General features: G+C 65.4%; 15 non-coding genes across 15 annotated transcripts; 6 read left to right on the top strand and 9 right to left on the bottom strand.

The window, feature by feature from the left end:
• Positions 1-2,346: 2,346 nt before the first annotated feature.
• Positions 2,347-2,418, bottom strand: Trnae-cuc (transfer RNA glutamic acid (anticodon CUC)). Its single transcript has one exon. It is a non-coding gene; the product is annotated as a tRNA-Glu (tRNA).
• A 323-nt stretch (positions 2,419-2,741) lies between these two features.
• On the bottom strand, positions 2,742-2,813 carry Trnag-ucc (transfer RNA glycine (anticodon UCC)). The gene has a single exon. It is a non-coding gene; the product is annotated as a tRNA-Gly (tRNA).
• A 545-nt stretch (positions 2,814-3,358) lies between these two features.
• On the bottom strand, positions 3,359-3,430 carry Trnad-guc (transfer RNA aspartic acid (anticodon GUC)). Its single transcript has one exon. It is a non-coding gene; the product is annotated as a tRNA-Asp (tRNA).
• A 460-nt stretch (positions 3,431-3,890) lies between these two features.
• Trnal-cag (transfer RNA leucine (anticodon CAG)) lies at positions 3,891-3,973 on the top strand. The gene has a single exon. It is a non-coding gene; the product is annotated as a tRNA-Leu (tRNA).
• Positions 3,974-5,003: 1,030 nt separating this feature from the next.
• Positions 5,004-5,074, top strand: Trnag-gcc (transfer RNA glycine (anticodon GCC)). Its single transcript has one exon. It is a non-coding gene; the product is annotated as a tRNA-Gly (tRNA).
• A 3,468-nt stretch (positions 5,075-8,542) lies between these two features.
• Trnae-cuc (transfer RNA glutamic acid (anticodon CUC)) lies at positions 8,543-8,614 on the bottom strand. Its single transcript has one exon. It is a non-coding gene; the product is annotated as a tRNA-Glu (tRNA).
• A 323-nt stretch (positions 8,615-8,937) lies between these two features.
• Positions 8,938-9,009, bottom strand: Trnag-ucc (transfer RNA glycine (anticodon UCC)). Its single transcript has one exon. It is a non-coding gene; the product is annotated as a tRNA-Gly (tRNA).
• A 545-nt stretch (positions 9,010-9,554) lies between these two features.
• Trnad-guc (transfer RNA aspartic acid (anticodon GUC)) lies at positions 9,555-9,626 on the bottom strand. Its single transcript has one exon. It is a non-coding gene; the product is annotated as a tRNA-Asp (tRNA).
• Positions 9,627-10,086: 460 nt separating this feature from the next.
• On the top strand, positions 10,087-10,169 carry Trnal-cag (transfer RNA leucine (anticodon CAG)). Its single transcript has one exon. It is a non-coding gene; the product is annotated as a tRNA-Leu (tRNA).
• A 1,030-nt stretch (positions 10,170-11,199) lies between these two features.
• Positions 11,200-11,270, top strand: Trnag-gcc (transfer RNA glycine (anticodon GCC)). Its single transcript has one exon. It is a non-coding gene; the product is annotated as a tRNA-Gly (tRNA).
• Positions 11,271-14,738: 3,468 nt separating this feature from the next.
• Trnae-cuc (transfer RNA glutamic acid (anticodon CUC)) lies at positions 14,739-14,810 on the bottom strand. Its single transcript has one exon. It is a non-coding gene; the product is annotated as a tRNA-Glu (tRNA).
• Positions 14,811-15,133: 323 nt separating this feature from the next.
• On the bottom strand, positions 15,134-15,205 carry Trnag-ucc (transfer RNA glycine (anticodon UCC)). The gene has a single exon. It is a non-coding gene; the product is annotated as a tRNA-Gly (tRNA).
• Positions 15,206-15,750: 545 nt separating this feature from the next.
• Positions 15,751-15,822, bottom strand: Trnad-guc (transfer RNA aspartic acid (anticodon GUC)). Its single transcript has one exon. It is a non-coding gene; the product is annotated as a tRNA-Asp (tRNA).
• A 460-nt stretch (positions 15,823-16,282) lies between these two features.
• Trnal-cag (transfer RNA leucine (anticodon CAG)) lies at positions 16,283-16,365 on the top strand. Its single transcript has one exon. It is a non-coding gene; the product is annotated as a tRNA-Leu (tRNA).
• Positions 16,366-17,395: 1,030 nt separating this feature from the next.
• On the top strand, positions 17,396-17,466 carry Trnag-gcc (transfer RNA glycine (anticodon GCC)). Its single transcript has one exon. It is a non-coding gene; the product is annotated as a tRNA-Gly (tRNA).
• Positions 17,467-18,942: the final 1,476 nt, after the last annotated feature.

Here is an 18,942-nt window from a genome sequence, read left to right as displayed (position 1 = left end):
CCTCCAGACCATCTGGCCCGGGGGGTCACCGGGTACCTCTCTGACCACAAGGGGTTGGATCTTCCTTCCACCGGTCGCCAATCGGATGTTCCTTTCCGCCTCCAGACTCGCCCTCCCGGCAGGCCCGCTGCCCCTACCCAGGCCCTGGGCTCCCCACCCAGCCGCCAGGCATCCCTCGCCATGCCCCTGTCTCCCAGGTCCTCAGTTGACAACGTCTGACCGCTGGAGCTCCCCTGACCTGGCCTCCCAGGGCTCCTGGGATCTCGAGCCAGCCCCTCGTCCACAGTGGAAGCGGAGGACAGCGCCATCCTCGGGCGAGTCGCTCCCACGCTCCCATCCATGGGGTGGTCCTCAGAATCTCTGCCCGACTGCCAGCGGGGCTCTCAGCCCTGCCCGCCCATCATGCTCGCACCTGGGCGCACTCTCCCGCACACACACACACAAACACACACACACACACACACACACACACACACACACACACCTCTTCTAGCCACCATCCAAGCCCGGGCGCCATGTGTCCTTCTGTCCTCTTTCTGCTGTCACGACCTTTGTCCCGGCCTGCGCGGTGTCCCGCCCGGGACGACGGTTCCCGTTCATCCACCCAAGACCCACGGGCAAGAAAACTGCCCTGGCCGCCGGTCGGGGTGTGTATCGCCATAGGGAATCCTCTCCGGGCGCGGCCGCGGCGCCTTGACCTCGCCCTAGTCCCGCCCACAGCACACTATGGGTCCTTGACTGGACGTCAGCGGTCATCTTCGCTGTCAACAAACTTTGGGCAGCCAGCCGACTGAGCTGTGCGGTTGACTTTGGGGAGCAGCCACAGAGCAAGCCGGACAGAGGGATGAAGAGCCGGGTGGCCCTGTGGTGAGGCGGCAGTGGGGAACTACTCCAACACATCCAATCTAGGCGCTGTGTAGATGGACATTCTCCATTTGTCCCTGGCCATCTGGGGATAGGATTCCGAGCCTAGGTATTGCCAGCCAATGTCCCCCCACCCTCGTGGCCCACTCCCGCTCGGGTCAGCTTGGCCCTTGGCTGTGTCACCACCAATTTCTTCATCGCCCGGCTTCTGCTACCGCCAAACGCCCACCCGGTGGTCTAGCTCCCCACACGTCTCCACACACCTCCGCCTCCCTGGCTCAGGCTCCGCTAGCGCCGACGGCCTTCCCCCCCCCACACCCCCACCGGCACCCCCTTCAAAGCCGCTGTCACACACAGGTGGAGCCCTTGACCGAGCAGTGTCGTGGGACAGTCCTGGCCCCTTAGAGGCCCCCACTACTGAGTGGATGGGTGGCTGGGTTGGCAGGGTGGTTGAGCGAATGAGTGGGTGGCTAGGTGGGAGGGTGAGAGAAGCAGTGAAGCAGTGAAGGAGTGGGTGGCTGATTGGGAAAGTGAGCGGGCGGGTTAGAGGAGTTCATGAGGGAGGAAGCAGCCAGTGAGAGAACGGGCGATGGGGCGATGGGGCGAGGGGTGAGGGAGCGAAGGAGCCAGTCTGGCGTTGCCAGCCGTGTGGTATTCCAATCACGAAATCCACGTGGAGTTTCCTTTCACAAAACAGCAAGAGTTTCTGTAGGAGGCAGCCGAGCACGAGGAACCGGGAGGGCCCGAGTCTCCAACTCACCTCTCCGTGCATTGGATTTTGAGGCTCTCTATCTATGGGCTGAGGCCAGGGGGAAGGTGACTGAAGTCTCAGGAAGAGCAGGTGAAGCGGATGAAGGGCACGGTGTTTCTTGAGGCATGAAGAGCAAGGAACCGCTCTGGTTTTCCCTCAGTTCTCAGCACCTTGTGCGTGCGTGGGTGCTTGTGCCTTCTGTGTGAAAGGAGAGGGGACGGCAGGGGAGGGGAAGGGAGGGGAGGGGACTGGGGGGACAGCGGAGGGGAGGGGAAGGGAGAGGCGGGAAGCTGTAGCGAGAGGAGTGAGGAACCAGCGATCGTCCTGCATTGGTGGGTGGGTGCTGTTGGCCGCTGGTGATGGTAGTGGTGGTAGTGGTGGTGGCGATGGGGGTGGTGGTGACGGCGATGGGGGTGGTGGTGGAGGGTGGTGGGTCCGCTGGCAGCCAGAGGAGTAGAGAGGCTGACCTGGCCTGTGTGCGTGGGGCTGCGAGGGCCCTTGGGTGAGCCTAGGGCAAGGAAGAGGGGACACGCTGAAGGGTGAAGATGGGTGGAGGGCGGGCGAGCGGGCCAGCCAGGAGAAAAGGAAGCGCTGACGGACAAGGGCTGGGCGGGAAGTCCCGTCTCATTGGGGCGTAGGTGGACCGGGCGGGCCTGTTGGCCAAAAGGGGAGGTGTGGTGCGAAGACGAAGCCGACGTCGGTGGTGGACGGCGGAGAAGAAGAAGAAAGGCTTCCCTGACCGGGAATCGAACCCGGGCCGCGGCGGTGAGAGCGCCGAATCCTAACCACTAGACCACCAGGGAGCGTCGGCCTGCGTGCCCCGCGCTCCCGCCCTGGAGCCAGCGCCTCCTCTCGAGCTGGCAGCTGGCAGCTGGCAGCTTGGCGCCTGGCGCCTGGCACCTGCACCGCCGGCTGGGCTTCACTTGCTAACCAAATCCCGCCAGCCCACCCGGCGCCCCTGGCAACCCGACCGCCCTCAGCCTTAGCAGCTCCCCTCCTGCTCGGGGCACCCTCAAAACATCGCCGCGCCTCCTTCTGCCACACACCCTCCCGCGCCTGCAAGCACAGCTGCGTGCCAGCCCGGCCGCCCTCTGCGGCCCCGGGTCTCGGCAAAAGGTCAGCCCGCTGCGTTGGCCGGGAATCGAACCCGGGTCAACTGCTTGGAAGGCAGCTATGCTCACCACTATACCACCAACGCCGCACGGCCCGGCCAGCGCCCACAGGCCGGCCGGGACTGCCACGAGCGAGCGCCGCCACCGCCTGACGCGGGCCTGCCCGACGCCCGCAGCTCTTGGCTGCCACGGCGCCAAAAAGCGCCAGCCCAGCCCAGCCCAGCCCAGAGCCCAGCAGCTCCGCTGCGCCGGCCTTCTGCTGCAGCCGTGCTGCTCCCGACTGAGCCCTCGGCTCCACGTTGCGGCGTGGGGCCGGGCGCGGGGCCCAGCGACGCCGCCGCCACGGCCCGACAGCCAGAAGGACGGTCCTCACTCACTCGGTCGCCTCCCACGCTTTCCTGCCCCTGCCGGCCTCACGGAGCCCACTCCCACAAGGACTTCGGGTGGCGCGGGCCTGGCCTGGCCTGGCCTGGCCGGGCCCAGCAGGGCGGGCAGGGCCGCTCGTCTGGGGCGACCACGTGGCAGGCCAGGTACCAGGTGGCGGTGGGCGGAGGGAGGAAGAAGGGCACGCCCCTTGAGGGCGAGAGGCTGGGTCGCAGACCTCGCGCCGGTGGCCAAAAAGGGCGGCTGCCTCCCCGTCGGGGAATCGAACCCCGGTCTCCCGCGTGACAGGCGGGGATACTCACCACTATACTAACGAGGACAGCGACGCCCGCCCCGCCCTCTGGGCGCCAGTCCGCTGTCCCGAGCCCTGGTACGCCCGGCCCTGCCCTCCCTCGTCCGCCTGCCCACCGCAAGCATCTGGCACGTGCGGGACACACGCTCACACAACAAAGCACTCTGGACAAAGGCGAGGCGAGCCGACCCGGTCCGGAGCCTGACCTCGAGCTGCACCCGGCTGCCACCCAGCCAACCCGGTGCGCCCTGCCCCGCCGCCTCCGACGCGGGCATCGAGCCACCGCGCCGGGAGGAGGGGAAGACGCGCGGACTAGCAAGCGCCGCTCGGGGAGGAGGGGAGGAGGGCGTGGCGGCCTGCACGCCGCAGCGAGCGGCAGAGACTGACTTGGCTTGCCCTCCGCCGCTTGCGCACCCACGCCGAGGAACGGTACCGGGCGTCCGCGCCGGGTCCCAGCCAGGGGAGCGGCCACGCGCCCAGGCCCGCCGTCAGGATGGCCGAGCGGTCTAAGGCGCTGCGTTCAGGTCGCAGTCTCCCCTGGAGGCGTGGGTTCGAATCCCACTCCTGACAAGCCCACCTTTTAGCCCCAGAGACGCCCACCGATGCCCTCTTCCCGGCTCGCGCCCTCTTTGCCCACTCTCCAATCTCTCGCCCCCGTGGTCGCACGCCTCCGCCCCTCCGCTCCTGGCGCCCACCCGAAAGGCTCGCGCATAAACGCCAGTGTCGCAAGCGCCGGCGCCTTCAACCCTCCGCCACAGGCCATTCGGACACGCAGAGGTGGTTTCTCTGAATCACCTCCTCGGCTCTTTCCCCAGAGGAAAAGAGCCTCTCTTTCTTTGGCCCGCAGGTGGTACGGGAGCCGGCGAGGAGGGGCAGTGGGGATTCGGGTCCACGGGACACGTCGACCATCCCACAAGACCCTCCATCCTCTGCCTACACACACACACACACACACACACACACACACACACACACGCACACATCGACGCCCCCATTCCCCAGGCGCAGAGCACCCGGCAGGCCAGGCCAAACCCGCAATGATAGCCACCCCCCCCCCACCTTCGCCCTCTACCACCCCGGGCCGGCCCATAAACTCCAAGCCCCTGCCGAGACCACCTCGGCGCCACACCTCACCCCCAGGCCCCCAGCGCCAAGCGCACCAGCGCCTTGGGTCCCCATCTCTGCGCGTCGAGGCGCTGAGCACAACAGGCGCGCTCAGCAGCGCCTGCCGCAGGTCACCTGTCCTGATTGGGATTCAGGCACGGGCCACGTTTGCGGCAGCGTGACGGGCCTGGGCGGCGGAGAAAGGGCAGACCGGGGCGAGTCCGCTTCTCCCCGCTCCCACCCCCGGCCCCTCCCCAGCGCGCGACACTTCTGCCTTCCCGCACACACCCGCTGGCACCGCCACCGCCGCCACGACCACCACGATCCAGCAGCCTCTCCTTCTGGTTGCTCCTTTGCTCCCTGCGCCATCGGGCCCCTGGTGCACGCTCCAGGCGAACAGTGTGTGGCTCAGCTCGCCTCCGACCGGGGACCAGTGTCCCGCGGGACAACTGGTGAGCGCCGGCTGTGGCTGCGTCGGATGGCGACCGCCGCCGGTGCATGGGTGGTTCAGTGGTAGAATTCTCGCCTGCCACGCGGGAGGCCCGGGTTCGATTCCCGGCCCATGCAGCGCCTGGTCCCCTTTTGGTCCTCCAGACCCAGCGCCTAAGCAGAGCGCAGCCTCCTTCCGCTCCAGCTGCACCCCCCTGGCCTGCACCTGCACCAGCACCTACGCACCTGCCCCGCTCGCTTGCTCGCTTGCGTCTGCGCTCGCCTCACACGCGACTCACCCAACTGGGTCCCACCCGCCGGCCCCTTGCAAGACAGTTCCCTCACCCCTGGCGCCTCTCACACCTGCCTCCTCATCCCTTGCATCTCTCTCGCTCGCTCTCCCTCGCCCTTCTGTCACCAGCAATCTATTCTGCGTCCAGGCGTCCCCAACCGCAATGCATCCTTGCACTCACTCGCCCTGTCCCTTGGCCTTTCTTCACCCTGAAAGTTAAGCCCATGGCTCCCAAACCTCTAGACAGGAAGTCTTCTCTCCTAACAGTCACACGCCGTGTGTCTCCTACACGGTCACGCAGTCATCCAAGCACACCAGGGACCTCAAAGTACCTCCACTAACATCATCGCATATGCACACTCTATGTTCTCTAGGCTGTGCTTACCCACGACAAGTCTTCTCATCCCTCCGAACCACCTTAACCGCCCCTCACGCCCTACAACCCACAACTTTGCTCAAGGATTCTGACCTGCATCTGTCCCTTGGGTCTCTTTTAATCTAGGCCCCCAAACACATACCTGACAAGCCCATGTGTGGCCTCCCAGGGAATTATTCACGATTCTGGTCCACTTGCCCTTCCTACCTCCTTCTCACATCACCTGGATATTCTCTCGCTCTCTCCTCTCTTTCTCTCCCTTTGTCTGTCTGTGTATGTCTTCTCTTTCTCTGTGTCTATCTCTGTCTCATCTGTCTCATCTGTCTCTCTCCTCTTTCTTTCACCCTCTCTCTCCCTTTGTCCGTCTCTCTTTCTGGCTCTCGTTCTAGCTGTCTTTGTCTGTGTGTCCCTGTCTGTCTGTCTGTCTGTCTGGTAATGTCTTCTTTCTCTGGGTCTATCTTTCTCCCTCTACTCTCTCTGTCTCTCATCTCTCTTTCACTCTGTCTCCCTGTCTCTACAACTCTCCCTGTGCACTGTCTGGCACCCTGGAGTACTTCCCGACTCACCCCAGAGCCACTCGTTATTCTGGTCGCCTCCAGACCATCTGGCCCGGGGGGTCACCGGGTACCTCTCTGACCACAAGGGGTTGGATCTTCCTTCCACCGGTCGCCAATCGGATGTTCCTTTCCGCCTCCAGACTCGCCCTCCCGGCAGGCCCGCTGCCCCTACCCAGGCCCTGGGCTCCCCACCCAGCCGCCAGGCATCCCTCGCCATGCCCCTGTCTCCCAGGTCCTCAGTTGACAACGTCTGACCGCTGGAGCTCCCCTGACCTGGCCTCCCAGGGCTCCTGGGATCTCGAGCCAGCCCCTCGTCCACAGTGGAAGCGGAGGACAGCGCCATCCTCGGGCGAGTCGCTCCCACGCTCCCATCCATGGGGTGGTCCTCAGAATCTCTGCCCGACTGCCAGCGGGGCTCTCAGCCCTGCCCGCCCATCATGCTCGCACCTGGGCGCACTCTCCCGCACACACACACACAAACACACACACACACACACACACACACACACACACACACACCTCTTCTAGCCACCATCCAAGCCCGGGCGCCATGTGTCCTTCTGTCCTCTTTCTGCTGTCACGACCTTTGTCCCGGCCTGCGCGGTGTCCCGCCCGGGACGACGGTTCCCGTTCATCCACCCAAGACCCACGGGCAAGAAAACTGCCCTGGCCGCCGGTCGGGGTGTGTATCGCCATAGGGAATCCTCTCCGGGCGCGGCCGCGGCGCCTTGACCTCGCCCTAGTCCCGCCCACAGCACACTATGGGTCCTTGACTGGACGTCAGCGGTCATCTTCGCTGTCAACAAACTTTGGGCAGCCAGCCGACTGAGCTGTGCGGTTGACTTTGGGGAGCAGCCACAGAGCAAGCCGGACAGAGGGATGAAGAGCCGGGTGGCCCTGTGGTGAGGCGGCAGTGGGGAACTACTCCAACACATCCAATCTAGGCGCTGTGTAGATGGACATTCTCCATTTGTCCCTGGCCATCTGGGGATAGGATTCCGAGCCTAGGTATTGCCAGCCAATGTCCCCCCACCCTCGTGGCCCACTCCCGCTCGGGTCAGCTTGGCCCTTGGCTGTGTCACCACCAATTTCTTCATCGCCCGGCTTCTGCTACCGCCAAACGCCCACCCGGTGGTCTAGCTCCCCACACGTCTCCACACACCTCCGCCTCCCTGGCTCAGGCTCCGCTAGCGCCGACGGCCTTCCCCCCCCCACACCCCCACCGGCACCCCCTTCAAAGCCGCTGTCACACACAGGTGGAGCCCTTGACCGAGCAGTGTCGTGGGACAGTCCTGGCCCCTTAGAGGCCCCCACTACTGAGTGGATGGGTGGCTGGGTTGGCAGGGTGGTTGAGCGAATGAGTGGGTGGCTAGGTGGGAGGGTGAGAGAAGCAGTGAAGCAGTGAAGGAGTGGGTGGCTGATTGGGAAAGTGAGCGGGCGGGTTAGAGGAGTTCATGAGGGAGGAAGCAGCCAGTGAGAGAACGGGCGATGGGGCGATGGGGCGAGGGGTGAGGGAGCGAAGGAGCCAGTCTGGCGTTGCCAGCCGTGTGGTATTCCAATCACGAAATCCACGTGGAGTTTCCTTTCACAAAACAGCAAGAGTTTCTGTAGGAGGCAGCCGAGCACGAGGAACCGGGAGGGCCCGAGTCTCCAACTCACCTCTCCGTGCATTGGATTTTGAGGCTCTCTATCTATGGGCTGAGGCCAGGGGGAAGGTGACTGAAGTCTCAGGAAGAGCAGGTGAAGCGGATGAAGGGCACGGTGTTTCTTGAGGCATGAAGAGCAAGGAACCGCTCTGGTTTTCCCTCAGTTCTCAGCACCTTGTGCGTGCGTGGGTGCTTGTGCCTTCTGTGTGAAAGGAGAGGGGACGGCAGGGGAGGGGAAGGGAGGGGAGGGGACTGGGGGGACAGCGGAGGGGAGGGGAAGGGAGAGGCGGGAAGCTGTAGCGAGAGGAGTGAGGAACCAGCGATCGTCCTGCATTGGTGGGTGGGTGCTGTTGGCCGCTGGTGATGGTAGTGGTGGTAGTGGTGGTGGCGATGGGGGTGGTGGTGACGGCGATGGGGGTGGTGGTGGAGGGTGGTGGGTCCGCTGGCAGCCAGAGGAGTAGAGAGGCTGACCTGGCCTGTGTGCGTGGGGCTGCGAGGGCCCTTGGGTGAGCCTAGGGCAAGGAAGAGGGGACACGCTGAAGGGTGAAGATGGGTGGAGGGCGGGCGAGCGGGCCAGCCAGGAGAAAAGGAAGCGCTGACGGACAAGGGCTGGGCGGGAAGTCCCGTCTCATTGGGGCGTAGGTGGACCGGGCGGGCCTGTTGGCCAAAAGGGGAGGTGTGGTGCGAAGACGAAGCCGACGTCGGTGGTGGACGGCGGAGAAGAAGAAGAAAGGCTTCCCTGACCGGGAATCGAACCCGGGCCGCGGCGGTGAGAGCGCCGAATCCTAACCACTAGACCACCAGGGAGCGTCGGCCTGCGTGCCCCGCGCTCCCGCCCTGGAGCCAGCGCCTCCTCTCGAGCTGGCAGCTGGCAGCTGGCAGCTTGGCGCCTGGCGCCTGGCACCTGCACCGCCGGCTGGGCTTCACTTGCTAACCAAATCCCGCCAGCCCACCCGGCGCCCCTGGCAACCCGACCGCCCTCAGCCTTAGCAGCTCCCCTCCTGCTCGGGGCACCCTCAAAACATCGCCGCGCCTCCTTCTGCCACACACCCTCCCGCGCCTGCAAGCACAGCTGCGTGCCAGCCCGGCCGCCCTCTGCGGCCCCGGGTCTCGGCAAAAGGTCAGCCCGCTGCGTTGGCCGGGAATCGAACCCGGGTCAACTGCTTGGAAGGCAGCTATGCTCACCACTATACCACCAACGCCGCACGGCCCGGCCAGCGCCCACAGGCCGGCCGGGACTGCCACGAGCGAGCGCCGCCACCGCCTGACGCGGGCCTGCCCGACGCCCGCAGCTCTTGGCTGCCACGGCGCCAAAAAGCGCCAGCCCAGCCCAGCCCAGCCCAGAGCCCAGCAGCTCCGCTGCGCCGGCCTTCTGCTGCAGCCGTGCTGCTCCCGACTGAGCCCTCGGCTCCACGTTGCGGCGTGGGGCCGGGCGCGGGGCCCAGCGACGCCGCCGCCACGGCCCGACAGCCAGAAGGACGGTCCTCACTCACTCGGTCGCCTCCCACGCTTTCCTGCCCCTGCCGGCCTCACGGAGCCCACTCCCACAAGGACTTCGGGTGGCGCGGGCCTGGCCTGGCCTGGCCTGGCCGGGCCCAGCAGGGCGGGCAGGGCCGCTCGTCTGGGGCGACCACGTGGCAGGCCAGGTACCAGGTGGCGGTGGGCGGAGGGAGGAAGAAGGGCACGCCCCTTGAGGGCGAGAGGCTGGGTCGCAGACCTCGCGCCGGTGGCCAAAAAGGGCGGCTGCCTCCCCGTCGGGGAATCGAACCCCGGTCTCCCGCGTGACAGGCGGGGATACTCACCACTATACTAACGAGGACAGCGACGCCCGCCCCGCCCTCTGGGCGCCAGTCCGCTGTCCCGAGCCCTGGTACGCCCGGCCCTGCCCTCCCTCGTCCGCCTGCCCACCGCAAGCATCTGGCACGTGCGGGACACACGCTCACACAACAAAGCACTCTGGACAAAGGCGAGGCGAGCCGACCCGGTCCGGAGCCTGACCTCGAGCTGCACCCGGCTGCCACCCAGCCAACCCGGTGCGCCCTGCCCCGCCGCCTCCGACGCGGGCATCGAGCCACCGCGCCGGGAGGAGGGGAAGACGCGCGGACTAGCAAGCGCCGCTCGGGGAGGAGGGGAGGAGGGCGTGGCGGCCTGCACGCCGCAGCGAGCGGCAGAGACTGACTTGGCTTGCCCTCCGCCGCTTGCGCACCCACGCCGAGGAACGGTACCGGGCGTCCGCGCCGGGTCCCAGCCAGGGGAGCGGCCACGCGCCCAGGCCCGCCGTCAGGATGGCCGAGCGGTCTAAGGCGCTGCGTTCAGGTCGCAGTCTCCCCTGGAGGCGTGGGTTCGAATCCCACTCCTGACAAGCCCACCTTTTAGCCCCAGAGACGCCCACCGATGCCCTCTTCCCGGCTCGCGCCCTCTTTGCCCACTCTCCAATCTCTCGCCCCCGTGGTCGCACGCCTCCGCCCCTCCGCTCCTGGCGCCCACCCGAAAGGCTCGCGCATAAACGCCAGTGTCGCAAGCGCCGGCGCCTTCAACCCTCCGCCACAGGCCATTCGGACACGCAGAGGTGGTTTCTCTGAATCACCTCCTCGGCTCTTTCCCCAGAGGAAAAGAGCCTCTCTTTCTTTGGCCCGCAGGTGGTACGGGAGCCGGCGAGGAGGGGCAGTGGGGATTCGGGTCCACGGGACACGTCGACCATCCCACAAGACCCTCCATCCTCTGCCTACACACACACACACACACACACACACACACACACACACACGCACACATCGACGCCCCCATTCCCCAGGCGCAGAGCACCCGGCAGGCCAGGCCAAACCCGCAATGATAGCCACCCCCCCCCCACCTTCGCCCTCTACCACCCCGGGCCGGCCCATAAACTCCAAGCCCCTGCCGAGACCACCTCGGCGCCACACCTCACCCCCAGGCCCCCAGCGCCAAGCGCACCAGCGCCTTGGGTCCCCATCTCTGCGCGTCGAGGCGCTGAGCACAACAGGCGCGCTCAGCAGCGCCTGCCGCAGGTCACCTGTCCTGATTGGGATTCAGGCACGGGCCACGTTTGCGGCAGCGTGACGGGCCTGGGCGGCGGAGAAAGGGCAGACCGGGGCGAGTCCGCTTCTCCCCGCTCCCACCCCCGGCCCCTCCCCAGCGCGCGACACTTCTGCCTTCCCGCACACACCCGCTGGCACCGCCACCGCCGCCACGACCACCACGATCCAGCAGCCTCTCCTTCTGGTTGCTCCTTTGCTCCCTGCGCCATCGGGCCCCTGGTGCACGCTCCAGGCGAACAGTGTGTGGCTCAGCTCGCCTCCGACCGGGGACCAGTGTCCCGCGGGACAACTGGTGAGCGCCGGCTGTGGCTGCGTCGGATGGCGACCGCCGCCGGTGCATGGGTGGTTCAGTGGTAGAATTCTCGCCTGCCACGCGGGAGGCCCGGGTTCGATTCCCGGCCCATGCAGCGCCTGGTCCCCTTTTGGTCCTCCAGACCCAGCGCCTAAGCAGAGCGCAGCCTCCTTCCGCTCCAGCTGCACCCCCCTGGCCTGCACCTGCACCAGCACCTACGCACCTGCCCCGCTCGCTTGCTCGCTTGCGTCTGCGCTCGCCTCACACGCGACTCACCCAACTGGGTCCCACCCGCCGGCCCCTTGCAAGACAGTTCCCTCACCCCTGGCGCCTCTCACACCTGCCTCCTCATCCCTTGCATCTCTCTCGCTCGCTCTCCCTCGCCCTTCTGTCACCAGCAATCTATTCTGCGTCCAGGCGTCCCCAACCGCAATGCATCCTTGCACTCACTCGCCCTGTCCCTTGGCCTTTCTTCACCCTGAAAGTTAAGCCCATGGCTCCCAAACCTCTAGACAGGAAGTCTTCTCTCCTAACAGTCACACGCCGTGTGTCTCCTACACGGTCACGCAGTCATCCAAGCACACCAGGGACCTCAAAGTACCTCCACTAACATCATCGCATATGCACACTCTATGTTCTCTAGGCTGTGCTTACCCACGACAAGTCTTCTCATCCCTCCGAACCACCTTAACCGCCCCTCACGCCCTACAACCCACAACTTTGCTCAAGGATTCTGACCTGCATCTGTCCCTTGGGTCTCTTTTAATCTAGGCCCCCAAACACATACCTGACAAGCCCATGTGTGGCCTCCCAGGGAATTATTCACGATTCTGGTCCACTTGCCCTTCCTACCTCCTTCTCACATCACCTGGATATTCTCTCGCTCTCTCCTCTCTTTCTCTCCCTTTGTCTGTCTGTGTATGTCTTCTCTTTCTCTGTGTCTATCTCTGTCTCATCTGTCTCATCTGTCTCTCTCCTCTTTCTTTCACCCTCTCTCTCCCTTTGTCCGTCTCTCTTTCTGGCTCTCGTTCTAGCTGTCTTTGTCTGTGTGTCCCTGTCTGTCTGTCTGTCTGTCTGGTAATGTCTTCTTTCTCTGGGTCTATCTTTCTCCCTCTACTCTCTCTGTCTCTCATCTCTCTTTCACTCTGTCTCCCTGTCTCTACAACTCTCCCTGTGCACTGTCTGGCACCCTGGAGTACTTCCCGACTCACCCCAGAGCCACTCGTTATTCTGGTCGCCTCCAGACCATCTGGCCCGGGGGGTCACCGGGTACCTCTCTGACCACAAGGGGTTGGATCTTCCTTCCACCGGTCGCCAATCGGATGTTCCTTTCCGCCTCCAGACTCGCCCTCCCGGCAGGCCCGCTGCCCCTACCCAGGCCCTGGGCTCCCCACCCAGCCGCCAGGCATCCCTCGCCATGCCCCTGTCTCCCAGGTCCTCAGTTGACAACGTCTGACCGCTGGAGCTCCCCTGACCTGGCCTCCCAGGGCTCCTGGGATCTCGAGCCAGCCCCTCGTCCACAGTGGAAGCGGAGGACAGCGCCATCCTCGGGCGAGTCGCTCCCACGCTCCCATCCATGGGGTGGTCCTCAGAATCTCTGCCCGACTGCCAGCGGGGCTCTCAGCCCTGCCCGCCCATCATGCTCGCACCTGGGCGCACTCTCCCGCACACACACACACAAACACACACACACACACACACACACACACACACACACACACCTCTTCTAGCCACCATCCAAGCCCGGGCGCCATGTGTCCTTCTGTCCTCTTTCTGCTGTCACGACCTTTGTCCCGGCCTGCGCGGTGTCCCGCCCGGGACGACGGTTCCCGTTCATCCACCCAAGACCCACGGGCAAGAAAACTGCCCTGGCCGCCGGTCGGGGTGTGTATCGCCATAGGGAATCCTCTCCGGGCGCGGCCGCGGCGCCTTGACCTCGCCCTAGTCCCGCCCACAGCACACTATGGGTCCTTGACTGGACGTCAGCGGTCATCTTCGCTGTCAACAAACTTTGGGCAGCCAGCCGACTGAGCTGTGCGGTTGACTTTGGGGAGCAGCCACAGAGCAAGCCGGACAGAGGGATGAAGAGCCGGGTGGCCCTGTGGTGAGGCGGCAGTGGGGAACTACTCCAACACATCCAATCTAGGCGCTGTGTAGATGGACATTCTCCATTTGTCCCTGGCCATCTGGGGATAGGATTCCGAGCCTAGGTATTGCCAGCCAATGTCCCCCCACCCTCGTGGCCCACTCCCGCTCGGGTCAGCTTGGCCCTTGGCTGTGTCACCACCAATTTCTTCATCGCCCGGCTTCTGCTACCGCCAAACGCCCACCCGGTGGTCTAGCTCCCCACACGTCTCCACACACCTCCGCCTCCCTGGCTCAGGCTCCGCTAGCGCCGACGGCCTTCCCCCCCCCACACCCCCACCGGCACCCCCTTCAAAGCCGCTGTCACACACAGGTGGAGCCCTTGACCGAGCAGTGTCGTGGGACAGTCCTGGCCCCTTAGAGGCCCCCACTACTGAGTGGATGGGTGGCTGGGTTGGCAGGGTGGTTGAGCGAATGAGTGGGTGGCTAGGTGGGAGGGTGAGAGAAGCAGTGAAGCAGTGAAGGAGTGGGTGGCTGATTGGGAAAGTGAGCGGGCGGGTTAGAGGAGTTCATGAGGGAGGAAGCAGCCAGTGAGAGAACGGGCGATGGGGCGATGGGGCGAGGGGTGAGGGAGCGAAGGAGCCAGTCTGGCGTTGCCAGCCGTGTGGTATTCCAATCACGAAATCCACGTGGAGTTTCCTTTCACAAAACAGCAAGAGTTTCTGTAGGAGGCAGCCGAGCACGAGGAACCGGGAGGGCCCGAGTCTCCAACTCACCTCTCCGTGCATTGGATTTTGAGGCTCTCTATCTATGGGCTGAGGCCAGGGGGAAGGTGACTGAAGTCTCAGGAAGAGCAGGTGAAGCGGATGAAGGGCACGGTGTTTCTTGAGGCATGAAGAGCAAGGAACCGCTCTGGTTTTCCCTCAGTTCTCAGCACCTTGTGCGTGCGTGGGTGCTTGTGCCTTCTGTGTGAAAGGAGAGGGGACGGCAGGGGAGGGGAAGGGAGGGGAGGGGACTGGGGGGACAGCGGAGGGGAGGGGAAGGGAGAGGCGGGAAGCTGTAGCGAGAGGAGTGAGGAACCAGCGATCGTCCTGCATTGGTGGGTGGGTGCTGTTGGCCGCTGGTGATGGTAGTGGTGGTAGTGGTGGTGGCGATGGGGGTGGTGGTGACGGCGATGGGGGTGGTGGTGGAGGGTGGTGGGTCCGCTGGCAGCCAGAGGAGTAGAGAGGCTGACCTGGCCTGTGTGCGTGGGGCTGCGAGGGCCCTTGGGTGAGCCTAGGGCAAGGAAGAGGGGACACGCTGAAGGGTGAAGATGGGTGGAGGGCGGGCGAGCGGGCCAGCCAGGAGAAAAGGAAGCGCTGACGGACAAGGGCTGGGCGGGAAGTCCCGTCTCATTGGGGCGTAGGTGGACCGGGCGGGCCTGTTGGCCAAAAGGGGAGGTGTGGTGCGAAGACGAAGCCGACGTCGGTGGTGGACGGCGGAGAAGAAGAAGAAAGGCTTCCCTGACCGGGAATCGAACCCGGGCCGCGGCGGTGAGAGCGCCGAATCCTAACCACTAGACCACCAGGGAGCGTCGGCCTGCGTGCCCCGCGCTCCCGCCCTGGAGCCAGCGCCTCCTCTCGAGCTGGCAGCTGGCAGCTGGCAGCTTGGCGCCTGGCGCCTGGCACCTGCACCGCCGGCTGGGCTTCACTTGCTAACCAAATCCCGCCAGCCCACCCGGCGCCCCTGGCAACCCGACCGCCCTCAGCCTTAGCAGCTCCCCTCCTGCTCGGGGCACCCTCAAAACATCGCCGCGCCTCCTTCTGCCACACACCCTCCCGCGCCTGCAAGCACAGCTGCGTGCCAGCCCGGCCGCCCTCTGCGGCCCCGGGTCTCGGCAAAAGGTCAGCCCGCTGCGTTGGCCGGGAATCGAACCCGGGTCAACTGCTTGGAAGGCAGCTATGCTCACCACTATACCACCAACGCCGCACGGCCCGGCCAGCGCCCACAGGCCGGCCGGGACTGCCACGAGCGAGCGCCGCCACCGCCTGACGCGGGCCTGCCCGACGCCCGCAGCTCTTGGCTGCCACGGCGCCAAAAAGCGCCAGCCCAGCCCAGCCCAGCCCAGAGCCCAGCAGCTCCGCTGCGCCGGCCTTCTGCTGCAGCCGTGCTGCTCCCGACTGAGCCCTCGGCTCCACGTTGCGGCGTGGGGCCGGGCGCGGGGCCCAGCGACGCCGCCGCCACGGCCCGACAGCCAGAAGGACGGTCCTCACTCACTCGGTCGCCTCCCACGCTTTCCTGCCCCTGCCGGCCTCACGGAGCCCACTCCCACAAGGACTTCGGGTGGCGCGGGCCTGGCCTGGCCTGGCCTGGCCGGGCCCAGCAGGGCGGGCAGGGCCGCTCGTCTGGGGCGACCACGTGGCAGGCCAGGTACCAGGTGGCGGTGGGCGGAGGGAGGAAGAAGGGCACGCCCCTTGAGGGCGAGAGGCTGGGTCGCAGACCTCGCGCCGGTGGCCAAAAAGGGCGGCTGCCTCCCCGTCGGGGAATCGAACCCCGGTCTCCCGCGTGACAGGCGGGGATACTCACCACTATACTAACGAGGACAGCGACGCCCGCCCCGCCCTCTGGGCGCCAGTCCGCTGTCCCGAGCCCTGGTACGCCCGGCCCTGCCCTCCCTCGTCCGCCTGCCCACCGCAAGCATCTGGCACGTGCGGGACACACGCTCACACAACAAAGCACTCTGGACAAAGGCGAGGCGAGCCGACCCGGTCCGGAGCCTGACCTCGAGCTGCACCCGGCTGCCACCCAGCCAACCCGGTGCGCCCTGCCCCGCCGCCTCCGACGCGGGCATCGAGCCACCGCGCCGGGAGGAGGGGAAGACGCGCGGACTAGCAAGCGCCGCTCGGGGAGGAGGGGAGGAGGGCGTGGCGGCCTGCACGCCGCAGCGAGCGGCAGAGACTGACTTGGCTTGCCCTCCGCCGCTTGCGCACCCACGCCGAGGAACGGTACCGGGCGTCCGCGCCGGGTCCCAGCCAGGGGAGCGGCCACGCGCCCAGGCCCGCCGTCAGGATGGCCGAGCGGTCTAAGGCGCTGCGTTCAGGTCGCAGTCTCCCCTGGAGGCGTGGGTTCGAATCCCACTCCTGACAAGCCCACCTTTTAGCCCCAGAGACGCCCACCGATGCCCTCTTCCCGGCTCGCGCCCTCTTTGCCCACTCTCCAATCTCTCGCCCCCGTGGTCGCACGCCTCCGCCCCTCCGCTCCTGGCGCCCACCCGAAAGGCTCGCGCATAAACGCCAGTGTCGCAAGCGCCGGCGCCTTCAACCCTCCGCCACAGGCCATTCGGACACGCAGAGGTGGTTTCTCTGAATCACCTCCTCGGCTCTTTCCCCAGAGGAAAAGAGCCTCTCTTTCTTTGGCCCGCAGGTGGTACGGGAGCCGGCGAGGAGGGGCAGTGGGGATTCGGGTCCACGGGACACGTCGACCATCCCACAAGACCCTCCATCCTCTGCCTACACACACACACACACACACACACACACACACACACACACGCACACATCGACGCCCCCATTCCCCAGGCGCAGAGCACCCGGCAGGCCAGGCCAAACCCGCAATGATAGCCACCCCCCCCCCACCTTCGCCCTCTACCACCCCGGGCCGGCCCATAAACTCCAAGCCCCTGCCGAGACCACCTCGGCGCCACACCTCACCCCCAGGCCCCCAGCGCCAAGCGCACCAGCGCCTTGGGTCCCCATCTCTGCGCGTCGAGGCGCTGAGCACAACAGGCGCGCTCAGCAGCGCCTGCCGCAGGTCACCTGTCCTGATTGGGATTCAGGCACGGGCCACGTTTGCGGCAGCGTGACGGGCCTGGGCGGCGGAGAAAGGGCAGACCGGGGCGAGTCCGCTTCTCCCCGCTCCCACCCCCGGCCCCTCCCCAGCGCGCGACACTTCTGCCTTCCCGCACACACCCGCTGGCACCGCCACCGCCGCCACGACCACCACGATCCAGCAGCCTCTCCTTCTGGTTGCTCCTTTGCTCCCTGCGCCATCGGGCCCCTGGTGCACGCTCCAGGCGAACAGTGTGTGGCTCAGCTCGCCTCCGACCGGGGACCAGTGTCCCGCGGGACAACTGGTGAGCGCCGGCTGTGGCTGCGTCGGATGGCGACCGCCGCCGGTGCATGGGTGGTTCAGTGGTAGAATTCTCGCCTGCCACGCGGGAGGCCCGGGTTCGATTCCCGGCCCATGCAGCGCCTGGTCCCCTTTTGGTCCTCCAGACCCAGCGCCTAAGCAGAGCGCAGCCTCCTTCCGCTCCAGCTGCACCCCCCTGGCCTGCACCTGCACCAGCACCTACGCACCTGCCCCGCTCGCTTGCTCGCTTGCGTCTGCGCTCGCCTCACACGCGACTCACCCAACTGGGTCCCACCCGCCGGCCCCTTGCAAGACAGTTCCCTCACCCCTGGCGCCTCTCACACCTGCCTCCTCATCCCTTGCATCTCTCTCGCTCGCTCTCCCTCGCCCTTCTGTCACCAGCAATCTATTCTGCGTCCAGGCGTCCCCAACCGCAATGCATCCTTGCACTCACTCGCCCTGTCCCTTGGCCTTTCTTCACCCTGAAAGTTAAGCCCATGGCTCCCAAACCTCTAGACAGGAAGTCTTCTCTCCTAACAGTCACACGCCGTGTGTCTCCTACACGGTCACGCAGTCATCCAAGCACACCAGGGACCTCAAAGTACCTCCACTAACATCATCGCATATGCACACTCTATGTTCTCTAGGCTGTGCTTACCCACGACAAGTCTTCTCATCCCTCCGAACCACCTTAACCGCCCCTCACGCCCTACAACCCACAACTTTGCTCAAGGATTCTGACCTGCATCTGTCCCTTGGGTCTCTTTTAATCTAGGCCCCCAAACACATACCTGACAAGCCCATGTGTGGCCTCCCAGGGAATTATTCACGATTCTGGTCCACTTGCCCTTCCTACCTCCTTCTCACATCACCTGGATATTCTCTCGCTCTCTCCTCTCTTTCTCTCCCTTTGTCTGTCTGTGTATGTCTTCTCTTTCTCTGTGTCTATCTCTGTCTCATCTGTCTCATCTGTCTCTCTCCTCTTTCTTTCACCCTCTCTCTCCCTTTGTCCGTCTCTCTTTCTGGCTCTCGTTCTAGCTGTCTTTGTCTGTGTGTCCCTGTCTGTCTGTCTGTCTGTCTGGTAATGTCTTCTTTCTCTGGGTCTATCTTTCTCCCTCTACTCTCTCTGTCTCTCATCTCTCTTTCACTCTGTCTCCCTGTCTCTACAACTCTCCCTGTGCACTGTCTGGCACCCTGGAGTACTTCCCGACTCACCCCAGAGCCACTCGTTATTCTGGTCGCCTCCAGACCATCTGGCCCGGGGGGTCACCGGGTACCTCTCTGACCACAAGGGGTTGGATCTTCCTTCCACCGGTCGCCAATCGGATGTTCCTTTCCGCCTCCAGACTCGCCCTCCCGGCAGGCCCGCTGCCCCTACCCAGGCCCTGGGCTCCCCACCCAGCCGCCAGGCATCCCTCGCCATGCCCCTGTCTCCCAGGTCCTCAGTTGACAACGTCTGACCGCTGGAGCTCCCCTGACCTGGCCTCCCAGGGCTCCTGGGATCTCGAGCCAGCCCCTCGTCCACAGTGGAAGCGGAGGACAGCGCCATCCTCGGGCGAGTCGCTCCCACGCTCCCATCCATGGGGTGGTCCTCA

This window comes from Castor canadensis, unplaced genomic scaffold, assembly GCF_047511655.1.
Source record: "Castor canadensis unplaced genomic scaffold, mCasCan1.hap1v2 HAP1_SCAFFOLD_1516, whole genome shotgun sequence".
Lineage (NCBI taxonomy): Eukaryota > Metazoa > Chordata > Mammalia > Rodentia > Castoridae > Castor > Castor canadensis.
The sequence above is the reverse complement of the archived record's forward strand: the minus strand, read 5'-3'. Positions and strand labels throughout refer to the sequence as shown.